The sequence below is a fragment of the Amblyomma maculatum genome, chromosome 8 (assembly GCF_055883805.1).
Source record: "Amblyomma maculatum isolate TAMU_Amacu chromosome 8, ASM5588380v1, whole genome shotgun sequence".
Lineage (NCBI taxonomy): Eukaryota > Metazoa > Arthropoda > Arachnida > Ixodida > Ixodidae > Amblyomma > Amblyomma maculatum.
In genome coordinates this window covers 47,519,771-47,534,822 of record NC_139351.1, presented here as the reverse complement: position 1 = coordinate 47,534,822, position 15,052 = coordinate 47,519,771, and the positions used below count along the sequence as shown (strand labels likewise).

The window sequence follows — 15,052 nt, the reverse complement described above, 5'->3', positions numbered from 1 at the left end:
ATTTGCCAAATTGTTTACCAGTTCTTATACCCCTGTAACACCAACACTTTCGATCCTTATTGAACTCGATCTGCATTCAACTCAATGCAGATCGAGGTTGTCGTATGGCAACTTTCAAGTGCAATTCACCCCGAGCCTGCTTGACTCGATGCATCTTCCTTCGTCGCTCTCGAGTTTTCAAGCACATTCAAGAGTGGACGTCTCCACCTTCGATGTTACCTAACACACACGAAGCAAACTTCTCAATGGTAATTCAAAACGTCTTTGTAGCACCGGATGCTTCAATCTTTCTTGAAAACTTCAATGTAGATAGAGTTCAATGAGGATCGAAAGTATTCGTGTGACAGAGGTATTAGAGTGCACTGGGAGTGATGGCGAGTGAGGGCGAGTGACAGAGCGAAAAGGAGTGACATTTCACTTCAATTATTGGTATAAAATTTGCATAACGTTCGTCGAATGGCCCGGCATCGCCAAAGGTCTCCACGGCCTGCGGCAGCTAGCTAACTTCCCTCTATTCATCCACTCTCATTCGCAGTAAAGTTTTGTCAGCCTCAGCAGCATAATGTTCGAGCGGATGTGCCAATGAAATGATGTGCTGACATTGGCTTGATATGTTAATTACAACCTCTCTTTTTCTTGTTACTCTACTGACGTTTTCTTTTTTGTTGTTGTTTTTGCAAGAGGTGCTCTCATTACTGCAAAATATGGAGTTAAACTAATTCATGCCCACGATATAGGGCTTTATGTCTGGTATGGACCCCTTGTAAAAATCGTTAAGTAGGCTTTCCCACGCTGCTTCTTTCCCCAATTATGGCGTCACTGGCCGCGAGAAAAATGGCGATATAGACCTGAAATCGCATGTTGCTTCTACACAGATGCATGTAGTGGTAATAGAGCAATTATGCGAATATGTTCTGATGCATAAATGATATGAATTATGGCCATAATATAATGTTTCAATACATTGCTGTTCCGCCATTAGAAGGGAATGCAGCATAGAGGTGAAGCTGACTTAACATTTACGAAAGGGGTCTTGGTAGATTTCGTCGTCGCGAAAGAGCGGCATACGTTGCATGATTTTAGCTAGTGATTAGAGACACGTTAGACTGCACTACCCTTGAGTGTTTTTCATGAAATTGTTTGGTGGTGCGTCCTCTTGCAGTTCACGATTTGTGCAAGAACTCTGCAAGCATACGTTTTTTTTTTCAAACTAAAGTATGAATGTTACCGCATTACCTTCAGGTCGCACTGTTTCCTTCCCAACTAAAGTGTGAATTTTACCGCATTACCTTCAGTTCGCACTGTTTCCTCGCAAAATGTGGCATGAGACGGAGTTCCAGCTCGATTAAAATTGGCTTTGCTTATTATTTCTTTAAAGTCCCATAAGGCTCATTTAGATAGTGTGAGTGAAATTTCGAAAATTTTCTTGTTTTCCCTGTCGGCGCGTGGTTTTTACCCATGTTGCGTATTTGTCGCGTATTTTCTGTGTGTGTGTGTGTCTGTGTGTGGAGTAATGTATTTTAGGTGTAGAATCTGATAATAAATTATACAATAAAGAAAACAAGCCATGGCGTAATAGCTCCCATCCAATTACCAGAGCATCCCTGCAAACTAATCTTGTCAACCTTCTTCCAAACAAAGTGATCTCTCCCAATTTTACCGATGGGCCCGTATTATTTGGTTTTATGAAAGAAGTTTACGATTCAGTGCGTTTTTTAGCAGTTCGCTTCTCTTATGAGTACTTATTCTCTGTTTCACCGAAACATTTATACCAAGAATTGATATCAATAAGGTTCCCGCCTCCCTTATATTGTTCACTCTTTTCTGATTGTATGGGGCATGATGTGTTAAAAATGGTGCGCAAAATGCCGATCTCGCCTTCTGCTAAAACGCTGTTCATTAAACTTCATGCCGAGGTTTTACCTGTTAAAGTGTGGCTTCAGAAAAAAAAAATATTTTCGTTACTTCTGTTAATTATCGGTTATGTGATACACCTGAAACCATCGAACACTGTTTATTGCCTGCAAAGATGCAATATTATTTTTGGAAGTTCTGCAAAGAACATTGAAGAAAGAGTTTATTTTGAATTCCTACAGTGTGAGTTAGTTGATAACCACCGAATATGACCACGAACCCTTTGACATGATTTTCCTCCTTGGACTGCACTGGCCTGTGGAAAACGCGTATGTTGGATTGGAACGCTCTGCCTCTAGTCTCCCCCGCTACTCATTTCGGCCAGATGGTACACCAGGTTAGAGACACTTACGAAGATAGTGACTATCAACCGGACTGGCTGCCATTGTTGATCTGTTGTCTTTTCTTGCCATGGTTTTAGTGAAGTTGTGCTAAGTCGTATTCTAGTTGTATGGCGTTGTGTTGTAAGTTTCAATCGAACTTTTCGCCTACAGGCTGATTACTCTGTAAATAATGTATATAGCTCTACGCTGAATTTAAAAGCATGTAATAAATACCATACTGAAAAACAAAATAAGCCATGGCTTAGTTCGATAAAGCGCCTGTCTGGTAAACAGGAGATCGTGAGTTCGAATATTGCCAGTGCCTTTTCGCTTTTATTTTTTTTTTTCATCTTGGTTAACTGAATTCGTCTCCTCGACTGCTCGTAGAAACGAGAGCAAATCACTACTGGAGTCGTGTCACAAGTCCCATGCGGCCTCCTGAGCCACTATTTCATGCAATAAATGTTTGCAAAAAAAAAAAGAGGAACGTGGCAGAGCTATTATTGTATTCCTACTCATAATCTTCTGACTCAACTTTTCTTTTTTTTGCTTACGGTAAACAGCATGCCTCTTAAATCTAAGCTGCACATGAAAACTTATGTCTTGAGTGTTGTATTGGAACATGCATACCTGCAAACAAGAGTGCTGGCACTAGCGACAATGCTTACTAGAGGGTCCCTTTATTAAAAATGAGAGCATGAAGTACCTTCTGTTAACGCTGTTGCTCCGCAGTAGTCGGGCGGACTTATGGCTGCCCATTAATCATGATTCTGCCAGGACACGTTACCTTATGACATCACTAATCTCTCAACCAATCAGGAAGTTGGCATGACAGCGAGGTGACAGCGGACGGTTTTTTAGGGCAGTGATGGCGGGCGCGGGGTGTAAACCTCAGCCAAACACCACTAGAAACACCGCATGAAAGAAAAGAATTACTTTGCCTAAAAGACAAGAAGGCGCCGAGACCAACTTAACATTCGGGCATTGAGACATGACCAGGGCTCGCTAATTGAAGGCAACAGGTGAACTTTCGTTCAGGTTTATACTCTAGATGTTATATGCTATCGCCTTCTACTGTACGTAGAGCAGAGAGCACACATGATATTACAACACCATCAAAATCATGGCCGCTAATAGCATTATTACGCAAATACCTAAGTAGAACAAATGCTTAGTCTACTAATTAGGACCATTGCGATTTAGCCCAGCTACAAAACGCTGCAAATTAAAATTACTAATCGAATACTGCTCAACAGCAACTAATAACATCCATAACTAAGCAGCAATGCATGCAGCAATACTACTGTCTCTGCTCCTATGGATATTTCGCGACCCTTAAGTTTATCGTACCATGCCCTATCATACGTGTAATGTGACATCACATGACATATCATAGCATGCATACCACTCCAGTTCACAACGGGCCACTCCAGATGGGCTCTATCGACCAGCGAAAAACGCAGATTGTGTGAACATACCTTCATACCTCTCTTGCTAAGCTGAACAAAAAAAAAATTGCCAAAAATGGCGTTCGCCAAAAAAAAAAAAATTGAGATTCATGCAGCAGTCCGAATATTTTCCAATTTTGTTTTGATTAGCCCTGCAAAATAAGATGCATACAAAAAGATGAACGTCTAGCTTGTAGGACGGATTATTTTATACATCGTATTTGCAATAATTCCTGCTGACTAAGGGTGAAGCCTTGGGAACGAAAATTTGTAACTTTCCTATGGAATGTTTTTAGAGCGCAAGTCAGCAGAGCGCTTCATGAATTTAGCAAATAGGTCACACTTCCCCGAAAGCTGCAATTTTCACCACATTGCTATATTTAGAAATACCATTCTTAAAAAGAAAAACATTCTCAGGTGCTAAATGAAGATTGCCCTATTTATCCAAATTCCGTAATAATCATCCTTATTAAATAAACTCACCACATCTGGCTGATACGCCTAATACGCGATCACCCAATTCATCACACAGATTGGGCATGTGAGGGTATATAACCTCAGTCTTGCAGTATCTACATATCTTGGCTGATTATTGAGCACGGCTGATATCTGGAACATGAAGGAGAGGCTACCCTCGGGAGCGAGACCCCGACGCAAAGCTGTTTGACTCCTCTTCATCAGTGCAAACTGAAAAAGCGACATCACCCCTCGCTGCGTTTATTGGCCGCAGCCTGAGGTGACTGAATAGCGGACAGTTTCTTCCTCGACGCCACCTGGCAGCTCTAAAGATTATATTCAGGGGAAAATTATTTTAGTTTTCTGCGTTATCGAGCAAATACACCAAATCAAAGTTGAAGCAGACACACAGGTCTACTCTCGAGAAGAAAGGCTGCAAATTATTGAAAAACCTGATTACTCTAGTGGCACTTATCCCACTTCGGATGACTGTGAGGCTTGCGTGTACGTAAATACCAAACCATAGAGCATGCAGGTCGCTCAGGTCGAAGTGGTAAGATTTCGTAACGCCATGGCATATCGACTTGAAATCGAAGGACACCTACCCACAAGTGTGGCAGAAAGAAAGAAAAACTGGGTAGGGCGGTGAAAAGGCTCTATCCTATAGGACAGAACGCAGAAGCAATAGACGACCGAAAACATCTAAACCAAGAATGCCGTAGACATAAAAAGCGCCACGAACCAAAAAAAGAGAACGTTTAAATTCGAGGAATGTCAATCGGGCTGTGCCTTTTGGGGGAACAGTGAAGTACAAGGACGCTGAAGAATATTCTGGGTACGAAAAAATGGGTTCCAGCAGCAGGAAGCCGTTTTACACAGGATCAAGTACAATGTCCACGCGTTTGCCAAGGAAATCCTGAAAGTGTACGTCGCATTTATTGCAGTAATTGTGTTATTTAAGGCAACTTATATGAGTCCATGAGTTACCCGTGCTCGATGCTTCAAGATCACGTCTTTTCTTTGACATCTGGTAAACAACGACATGACGACATTCGGTCAATTGTTTGGAAATGGCCCTTCTGAGCTTCTTTCGTGAGCAAACAGAAATGCAGGTGAAACCCCTTGACGCTTGAAATATTTGTGATAACTGATTGTGGGTGCTCTAATAACGGCCTTTGGGGTGCTAACTGCTTGGCAAAGTGATTTTCTAAAGAAACAAACAAACTGGAGAGCAGTTTGGCGCGAGTTTGGAAATATGACCCTGCGGGTTCGTTGTGTTATTTCTCTTAGTACTCTCAGTAGAACTCTCTTATTTCCTGACCAAGAGAAGAGGTCGGGACGAATACAATCCGCATTTGGTAAAGGAAGTGGTAGGCGGAATTCGCAGATGTGCCATAGAGTCTATAAAAAGGTGTATAAAAGAAAAGAAAAAGGTGTATAACTACCGCACGATCGCGCTTATTTCGCATGCTAGCAAGGTGATGTTGAAAATCCTCCAAGGTAGGCTGCAGCAGTATGTGGATCGGGAGCTTCCGGACGTGCAAGCTGGGTTTCGTAAGGGCAGAGGAACTAGAGACCAAATTGCCAACCTTCGCTGGATCATGGAAAAAGCGAGAGTTCCAGAAACCCATCTACTTCTGCTTTATTGATTATGCGAAAGCGTTTGACTGCGTAGATCACAGCAGATTGTGGCAAGCTCTCCAAGAGATGGGAGTTCCAATTCACCTTATCTGTCTGCTTAGGAACCTGTATGAAGGGCAAGAGGCCACAGCCAAACTGGGCATGGTCTTATTGTTTGGTTTCCGATTGAGAAAGGAGTGAGTGAGACAAGGCTGCATACTGTCGCCCTGCCTATTTAACCTATATGCTGAGTGCATCATGAGGAAGGCCGGTGTGGACGAGTCTTCAGCTGGAGAGAAGATTGCTGGGAAATGTATCAACAACCTTAGATATGCGGATGATACCACTTTAATGGCAGAAAGTGAAGTGGAACTGAAGAGACTTCTGATGCGCGTACAAGACGAGAGTGAGAAGTTTGGGCTTAAACTGAACAATAAAAAGGCAAAGATCATGGCGTCTTGCCCTATCAAGTCCTGGAGCATTAAGGGACAAGAAGTGGAAGCTGTGACAGATGTTCTCTTCTTGGGCTACAAGATTACCCCGGAAGGAGACCGCAGCCATGAAATTAGGAGACACCTGCTTCTAGTAAAGAGAGCAATGGTTAGCCTTGACCACCTAGTAAAGAGCAGAGACATTAGTCTGCCAACCAAGATCCGTATAACTCGTGGTATGGTCTTTCTAGTTGTGATGTATGGATGCGAGAGTTGGACTGTGAAAAAGACTGACCGCCGAAGAATTGACGCGTTTGAATTGTAGTGCTGGCGGAGACGCTTGAGAGTTCCTTGGACGGCCAGAAGATCAAATCAGTCGATAGTGTCGACTATAAACCCTGACTGCTCATTGGAGGGTCAAATTCTACAGGTAAAGCTCAGCTACTTTGGCCATTTCATGAGAAGAGAGGAGTCGCTGGAGAAAGATTTGATGTTGGGAAAGGTTGAGGGTCACAGGAGAAGGGGTGACCTCGAATAAACGTTCTGTGTTTAATCATACAGGTGTAATCGGCACGGCACGGGATTGGTTTGTCAGAAAAATTAACAGGAAGTAATGATTTCATGTACAATATGCAAGGATGTGGGATATGGATGTAAACACCGTTATGTAAACATAACGGTGACCTGAAGAATCTAGAAGAAGAGGAGAGTTGATCTTATGATGTGGCTTAACCAGTCTGCTGAACGTATTCGAATTAAACATACTTTTTGCGTAGCCTTAGTGGTCGTACGCGGGACAAGAAGCAAGCACAGCATAGAATGTTGACCAACAGCTGTAAGAGTGACGAATGATACCAGAAGGATATTTACAGCTTCCTGGACTTCATGCCTCGGCTTTGTCAAGTATACTGATCAGAAAAAAGGCATGCGCTCTAGGTATGGATGGCGCTACCTTATTCTGAAAAGTAATTGGTTTTCGAATTTGTGCCTCATGTGGTAATCAAACCAAAATTTTCGACGATATTTTGTTGCTTACTTGATGCTTAAATTCGCTGTGAGAACAAAATATGGCTTAATATGATGATAAATTTCGTGGCATGTTGTTTGAAATCTGTGACTGGGTGTTCTACTTTGTTCGTGCTTGCGTTTTAAGCGATAAAAAAAAAAGATGAAGCCTAAAAACTGCAATATCTCTGTATTCACTACTGTGAATGAAGAGCGCATTCACGAGAAACCAATATTTCATACAAATAAAATTCGCTCAGCTCGAAAAGACATGGAGATTAATATTATAGAAACATAAAAAATTGGCACTTTCCAGTTTGTTTAACATCTAGAAATAAAGTGAGAGTTTGATAATTTTGACAATAGTTTGATACAAAATGTCATCGTCTGGGCTACAAGCTATTGGTGTAGTGTCTAGGATTCAACGCTCAAAAGCAACTCAGACTATTAGGGACGTCGTGTATGTATGTATGGACGTCGGGTATGTAAAGTAACCAGGCGGCGAGTTTCGCTTCTAGGTCGGGAAGCAGAGAATTCGTACCACTTCTGAAGCTGTAAATACGTGAAAAGAAAAGACGAGTTCCTGCCCTCACTTATTAACAAGTTGGGATCCTTTCGGAAGCCATGTTGGATTTAGAATTCAAGCGAGAAGCAAAACATGCAGCCTGGTTACTTTTGGCAAAGAGGGTATGTATGTATGTATGTATGTATGTATGTATGTATGTATGTATGTATGTATGTATGTATGTATGTATGTATGTATGTATGTATGTATGTATGTATGTATGTATGTATGTATGTATGTATGTATGTATGTATGTATGTATGTATGTATGTATGTATGTATGTATGTATGTATGTATGTATGTATGTATGTATGTATGTATGTATGTATGTATGTATGTATGTATGTATGTATGTATGTATGTATGTATGTATGTATGTATGTATGTATGTATGTATGTATGTACTTACGTATGCATGCATGGGTGCATGTATCTATGTATTATGTCGCGTTTTCAAAAATGTTGCTCCATTTTGAGAGCGAAGATTCAGTTCAAGTGCAGCTTTTCAATAAAAGACATGCAAACGCTCAGTCGTGCGTTTTCGCACTTTCTTTTTATTGTGATAAACACTGTTCAAGAGGCCGCATGCAGCGTGCGTGGAACGACGGTAACTTTCGCAAGCTGTTTCACACAGACATTTAAGAACAAAGTCTTGGCTGAACAGTGGCGTGATCAGATTCTGTGTGCAGGAAGTGTCCTGAGTAGTGGCACTTAAACAAAATATTGTTCTTCACCAGGACTCGAACCACTATGCCTCCGATCTGCAGTCGAGCTTGCAAACCACTGCTCCACGCAGGGCTCGTGAGATACTGATCGTAATTCTGCTTAACTAGCGAGTCTTTCTTGTCTATGGCAATTTAGGGGACACGACTGCGCTACGGTGGAGGGTATAAGAGAGAGAGGGAGAGAGAGAAAGTGATGGGTGTTTTAGGAAGTGAACACGCAACGATGACAGGGGGTGACAGGGAGGATGAAGCCTAGTCAACCCCAGCCTTGTATTGCTTCTGCCGGTAGTTCCGAAGACCATGCGGCGCAACGAGGGCACGCTATCGTTGCCTGGTGTAGCTACTGACCTAAACCCCTGCACCAAAGAAGCTATTTTTCTGCTCTATGTCAGATTCAGGGGCGCCTCGCCAGACCTGCGCGACTGCCGCGAACTGAGCTCCTTGTCCGAGGAGGAGGTAGCGCCCCGTGACCGTTTTCATGGCGCATTGCGACCCTTGTCCGAGTAGAACCTTCGCTCCGAATAAAAAACCTGTCCCCCAACCTGGGAGGGGAAGGGATCTTGTCGATGACGTTGGATGGATCATGATATAGATTGATGGGTTATCTGTGACCTTTGGACACGACACTTTCGGACGCCAAGGCCTCTTCCTATCTGAAAATGTCAAGGTTAGTAAATAAATGGTCTCAAAATGCGCCTAAACAGTTATGTCGAATAAATAGCACGCTAGAACTATCCCCTAAGCATTTCGTCCTATCGCGGTTAAGGGATGTTAAATGCCACCTAGAAGTTTTTTATAATTTCTCGATGAAGGGTGCGGAGGAGGCAACGCCATCTAGACTGCACAAATGACAATTATCTGAGGCCACGATTGCAGCTACACTTCGGCTCTCCCGTGAGCATCACCTAGCTGGACAGGTGCCAATATTGGATCGTGTTATGGCATTCACAGGATAAAAGCAAAACGCTTCCGCCATAGAGAGGAACTCGGCATTAGAAGGAGCCTTACAACTTCGATATGGGCAGCATCATGCCATAAAGATGGACGCAGGGTATACGTAACGAAGTTCTTAGGGTGATCACTTTGTAAAGGATGCATCAATCTTCAACATAGTTTTGGAGGGGAGGTGGTGGATTCAGTGCAGCTTGGGGATAGTTAACTGAAAGCCACTCTATCACGAGAAGGATTAGTATCGAAACGGCTGAGCGAAAAGATTTGACTTGATCTGAATTAATGTTACACTAAAAGAGGGCTATGGAACGGAAAATGGTAGGTGTAAGATTGAGATAGGAAGCGTGCAGAGTGGGTCAGAGAAATAACTCACGTTACCGACATTCTAGTGGAAATTAAGAAGAAGAAATGGACATGGGCAGGACATATAGTGCGAAGAGAGGATAACCGATCGTCGCTTAGGGTAACAAACTGGATTCCAAGGGAAGGAAAGCGTAGTAGGGGGCGGCAGAAAGTTCGGTGGGCGGATGAGATTAAGAAGTTCGCAGGGGTCAAGTGGATGCAGCTAGCACGGAACCGGGTTAAGTGGAGAAATATGGGAGAGGCCTTCGCCCTGCAGTGGGTATAGTCAGGCTGATGATGATGATGAAAAGCTAGTTGAAGCGGTTTGGCTGCTTTGCTCTTCCTAAAACCTATTTTAGACTGTTTGGAAGCTCCTCCTTTATGCACGGTTTAACTTTACGGTCCGTTAGCAAGATCCGTAGCAGATGCATGAAGCACTTTATTTTGTGAATTTCAAATAATTCCTCAGTATTTGAAACGTAAGGAATCTATTGTCGCACCTATAAAGTTTCGTCCAGCTCTTAAATCCACCGAATGCACTTGTGTTTCTTGTTCGTTCCGTCTGTTTTCATTAGTATTGATACTTCGCTCATCGATTGAAATAAATTTCTTAAATGAGAAATAGTCAAGACAATCGAAACTTAAGTTAGAATATAAGTTACTGCCTTATATAAGGAATAAAAAGGAAGATCAGTTCGCGGCAATATTTTGTGAAAGGCACTCTGCCTTCTTTTCGGAAAAAGAACAATGAAGTCGTGTTGAGCCTGTTTCAGGTATACTTCTCAGTGACATCTACATAACTCTATGCCAACAAGTGTTCTGATTTATCAAAAAACCTGACTGAATTGAAATTGAAGTGGGGGAGAAATGTTTAGCGGCATGCACTCTGCAGAACCTTCGTTTGAAGAGAATAACGATAAAGTGATGTTTTTTATTCGCTTCCGAGCTAAATAATTATGAGGAACACGTAAGCTCCGCCTTTCGAGGTAAGACTCGATAGAGTAGGATAACTTACGTGGCGTAGGAGTTCGTGTCTGACTCGGCATTCAAGAGCACTTGGGGGTTTATTAAGGCGAAAACCTGTAATGTCTCATACTGTCGTTAGCAAAAGTGTGCGCGTTTCGGGTGCATGCCTTATATGGGCATATGCCAATTATCATTGAATCGATACTTAATCAATAGCAACGGATGATATTGGAACATAATTTGGCATTTTCAAGATTATTTCATAATAATTTATGACCAATAATAAAATAGTTAAGCAGATGCCATAGGAACCCATGCATTTGGAGGTCATCGCAACTGTCACTATCACTTACTTTTTAATGGTGTTAACACCACTAGAAGACACGCACACACTAACCAGACATTAACTAGTACACAAAAAGTGGAAGTCAAGGTTAACTATCACTAACCAATAGTAATGGTTACACGTTTCGAGACGTCCATAGCCGTCACATGGTGACACCATCGGCCGTGACGTCATCAGGACGTCACATCCCGCCATGTCTAATAACAGAAAGTGATAATGACGTCACATTCGGTCATGGCTGGTGTTGATGTCACCAGTAGATTCACGCATATTCGAAGCTGACCCAGCCGGGCGTTCGATCCAGGCGTCCGTGCGGCGCCTTTCATTTGGAGTTTAAAAGCACTTGCTGCTGGGCTAGTTGGTTTTGGTTCATAATTAAAATAGTTTAAGGCGCAAAAAACAGACAAACACAATGGTAAGTGACGGGATGGCGCTTCGTCCCGTCACTTACCTTTGTGTTTGTCTGTTTTTTGCGCCTTAAACTATTTTAATTTCATTTGGAGCTTCCCCGAACGTCGCAACCCACAGCAGATATAAAAATAGGCGCACACAGCAGGCATTAGCGGCGTTTAAAATTCTAGTCAATCACAAACGGTCTCTCAGTCGATGCCTAAGCAGCGCGGCGGGGGAGGCTTCCACCTTGAAGTACTCTAGTGACCCAAAGTGCCCCCTGAATTTTTTATTATTACACCTTCCCACAAGTTCTCGTTGGCAACGCCTGCCAACGTTCTGAAATTTGATCTCGTTTAATCGCACAAATGACCAAAGTTTGGGCGCTCGGTCATGTAAGCTGCCAGCTACGACCCGCCAGCGCTCTTCCTGTTATTTGTTGCCCGCAACAGCGAGATTGCATGGATTTTCTGTGGAACGTGCCATTTAATACTATAGCGTTAATAAAAGGCGCTTCAAGCTCTCATTTTCTATAAAGGGACAATCTAGTTAGCACTGTCGATAGAGTCACCACTCTTCATTGTATGTTGCAATATAACTCCGAATAAAATGTTGTTCACATACATTTTTGACCTAAGAGGGAATGCTGTTAGGCGTAAGCTGAAAAGAAAGAAAAGATTATATGATTGTGAATAAGAGCAAAAGAATAGGACTCCCACGTTCTGGAAAAATTGAATACAAGAAAGTGTGGGCCATGAAGCAGCCAGGAAGCACGCAGCTCAACACTCACGTTGATTTGTACTCGTTTCTACGAGGAGTCAAGGAGATGTAGTTAACGAACGGTGAGCTAGAAAACAAAATTAAAAGGCACCGGTGAGATTCGAACTCACGATCTCCTGTTTACTAGACAGGCGCTTTAACCAACTAAGCCACGGCGCCGACAGAGAGCACGAATGAAATTATCAATTTCCGCCAGCACCTCAATGACCGTTGTGGCACTTAAAAAAGTAGCAAGAAAACGCAGTTTTACCACACTCTTAGGTCCCTCTGATGCCACATTTTGAACGTAAGGTGAGCACTGAGGGGTGACGCGAGAAATATCATGCTTTGGTTGGAAAGAGAGCACTTTCAAGATCTTTTTACATTATTATTACATGAATCCTGTTATCTGGCAATCTTTTTGAGTCATTGGCCAAAACATATGGCGCTTCAAAAGGTAACGGTAAGGGAACGCACCTTGAAACGATTTCTTGAAGCCTAATGCACCCTAAGTGCAGTCTCACGTGTCTGTAATCCCTTGCTTTAGTCCTACCTCACATGCCGTTGTTTCACAATGACGAAGTCTATCGATGGCTCCACAATTACAACTGCACCATTTCTTTCTGTCTACGGATACCGCAAAGTGAAGCAGCTCAAATGCATAAACACGCATGTCCTATGCGAAGTATGAATGCCCCATGGTCTAAAGTATTCTTGCGAGCTGGACTTCGCCGCATCACTAAGACCGGGTCTGGCACCTGAACGAAAACATATGCATAACTGTCCTGTTTCATACCATGGACTCGAGTTTTATTGTCAGTCTAGCCGCATTTACCGAGGAGAAAATAAATGCCGATGGATTTGTGCTGGAACGCGACAAAGGATTCTGGTGGCAACCGGTTTCTACACGTTTCTTCGATTGCCGCCGTTTGACCTAGATATGTTCTTCCTCGCTCTTGGCTTGATGCGATTATTGTTAACACACCCGTCTCGGGGTGCAGCTCAGATACCACAAGCATGACACTTAATACAGAAGCCGGCAGGCTCATACGAGTTGCCTTTGTCAAACGCTCTGCTGTGAGCATTCTGTTTGTAGTGCGTTTTTGTTAGTTTTGTTTTGTGTTGGTGATGACCGGCAATAAAGAAAAAAAAAGGTGTAGCTCAGATGGTGGAGCGCTCGCTTAGCATGCAGGAGGTACTGGGATCGTTGCCTAGCACCTACAGTGTTCCTTTTTTTTTTATTTTCCGCAACATTGAAGACTTGCGAATTTATTCTATTTAGTGAGTTCTATCACCGTTGAAGAAAGAACTTCAGTTCCTTTTTACTACAGCTTATTATAGGCATAAGCCGTATCTATACTAACAGCTCGCGTTGAGTCAAGTGCCCCATCTCCGCCGTGTAGTTCTTATTTTATACCCGGCTATGTTGGTGCAGCTGTTATGGCACTCGACTGCTCAGCCCAAGGTTGCTAGAATAAAGGCTGGTCACGGCGGCCACTTTTTGATGGAGGCGAAACACAGAGGAAACCCAGGTGGTAAAAATTTCGGGAGCCCACCATTACGGCATGTCTCATAGCCGAATCCGCTCTTTTATTTATCTATTTACAAATGCTGCTGCCTCGACAAGGCTCTTGCAGCAGTGGGCAAAGAAGGAGAGTTTATCAAGAGGATACAAACATAAAAAAGCAAAATGGCCCTAAGAAGCTATGACCCTCAAAAACCTTTCCATGGGTCGCGATCGGACGTTTCCAGGCAGAAGATTGCGGAGTTCAATGCCAACTATGCTTGAAAGTCTCATTGAGGAAAGAGAACAAGGTAATGCTCAGGCTATGGAAACCTTCTAGTGACGAAGTGGCGAAGTTCTAATAGTTGGCGAAGTTCAAATAGTTATTACGTGAGAAAAAACACAGATAATTTAACCAGTGTATGCAAAAACTACAAAAATTCTAATCGTCGTCAAGATGATTGCTGTGAGACCTAAATCTACTTAAGGAAAAGGAGAAAAATCATGGCCATAGTTGTGAAAGATGAAGGTACTGATTGCCTTTCAACTGATTGTAACTTTCTATTATCGGATTTCGTATGAGGATTTCATACAATACAGCCATAATCAAGAATTTGGACGATAAGTGTTTTATACGTGAATAGTTTGATGTTCTTTGGTGCCCTGCGTAATATACGATGGAGGTACCCGAGACGTTGGAGACGTTGGACGATGTAGGTACCCGAGATGGAGGTACCCGAGAGGCTGAACGACATAAATGAAACTTAATAAAACCAACGACGTTGGACGATGTAGGTACCCGAGATGGAGGTACCCGAGAGGTTGAACAACATAAATGAAACTTAATTAAACCAAAGAATTTATTATGAACCTCAGAGCATAATGTTCGATCAGGCTCAATGCGCAAAACATCGCAAATAATGGGTAGGCTGCCAATGTTTGCTTGATCGAGCATCGCAGCCAGCATCGCAAGAAACCCGTGTCATAAGATTTGATGTTGGGAAAGGTTGAGGGTCGCCGGAGAAGGGGTAGGCAGCGAACGCGATGGTTAGATGGCATTCTCGAGGCATTGCAGATGAAGCTATGTGATGTTAAGAAGATAGTGAGAGACCGGAAAGCGTGGCGTGACATGGTCCATAGGGTCACGAAGAGTCGGACACGACTGAACGCCTGAACTGAACTGTAGCGCACGACGTACACTTTGGCTCCCCGTTCCTTGAGAAATCAACTAAATATACCACACAATTCTAGCAAGCATTAAGAGCTTTAATGTTACCAAGTTCGATGAACCTATGTAAAAGTTAGA

General features: G+C 42.8%; 1 non-coding gene across 1 annotated transcript; it reads right to left on the bottom strand.

The window, feature by feature from the left end:
- Positions 1 to 12,348: 12,348 nt before the first annotated feature.
- On the bottom strand, positions 12,349 to 12,422 carry TRNAT-AGU (transfer RNA threonine (anticodon AGU)). The gene has a single exon. It is a non-coding gene; the product is annotated as a tRNA-Thr (tRNA).
- Positions 12,423 to 15,052: the final 2,630 nt, after the last annotated feature.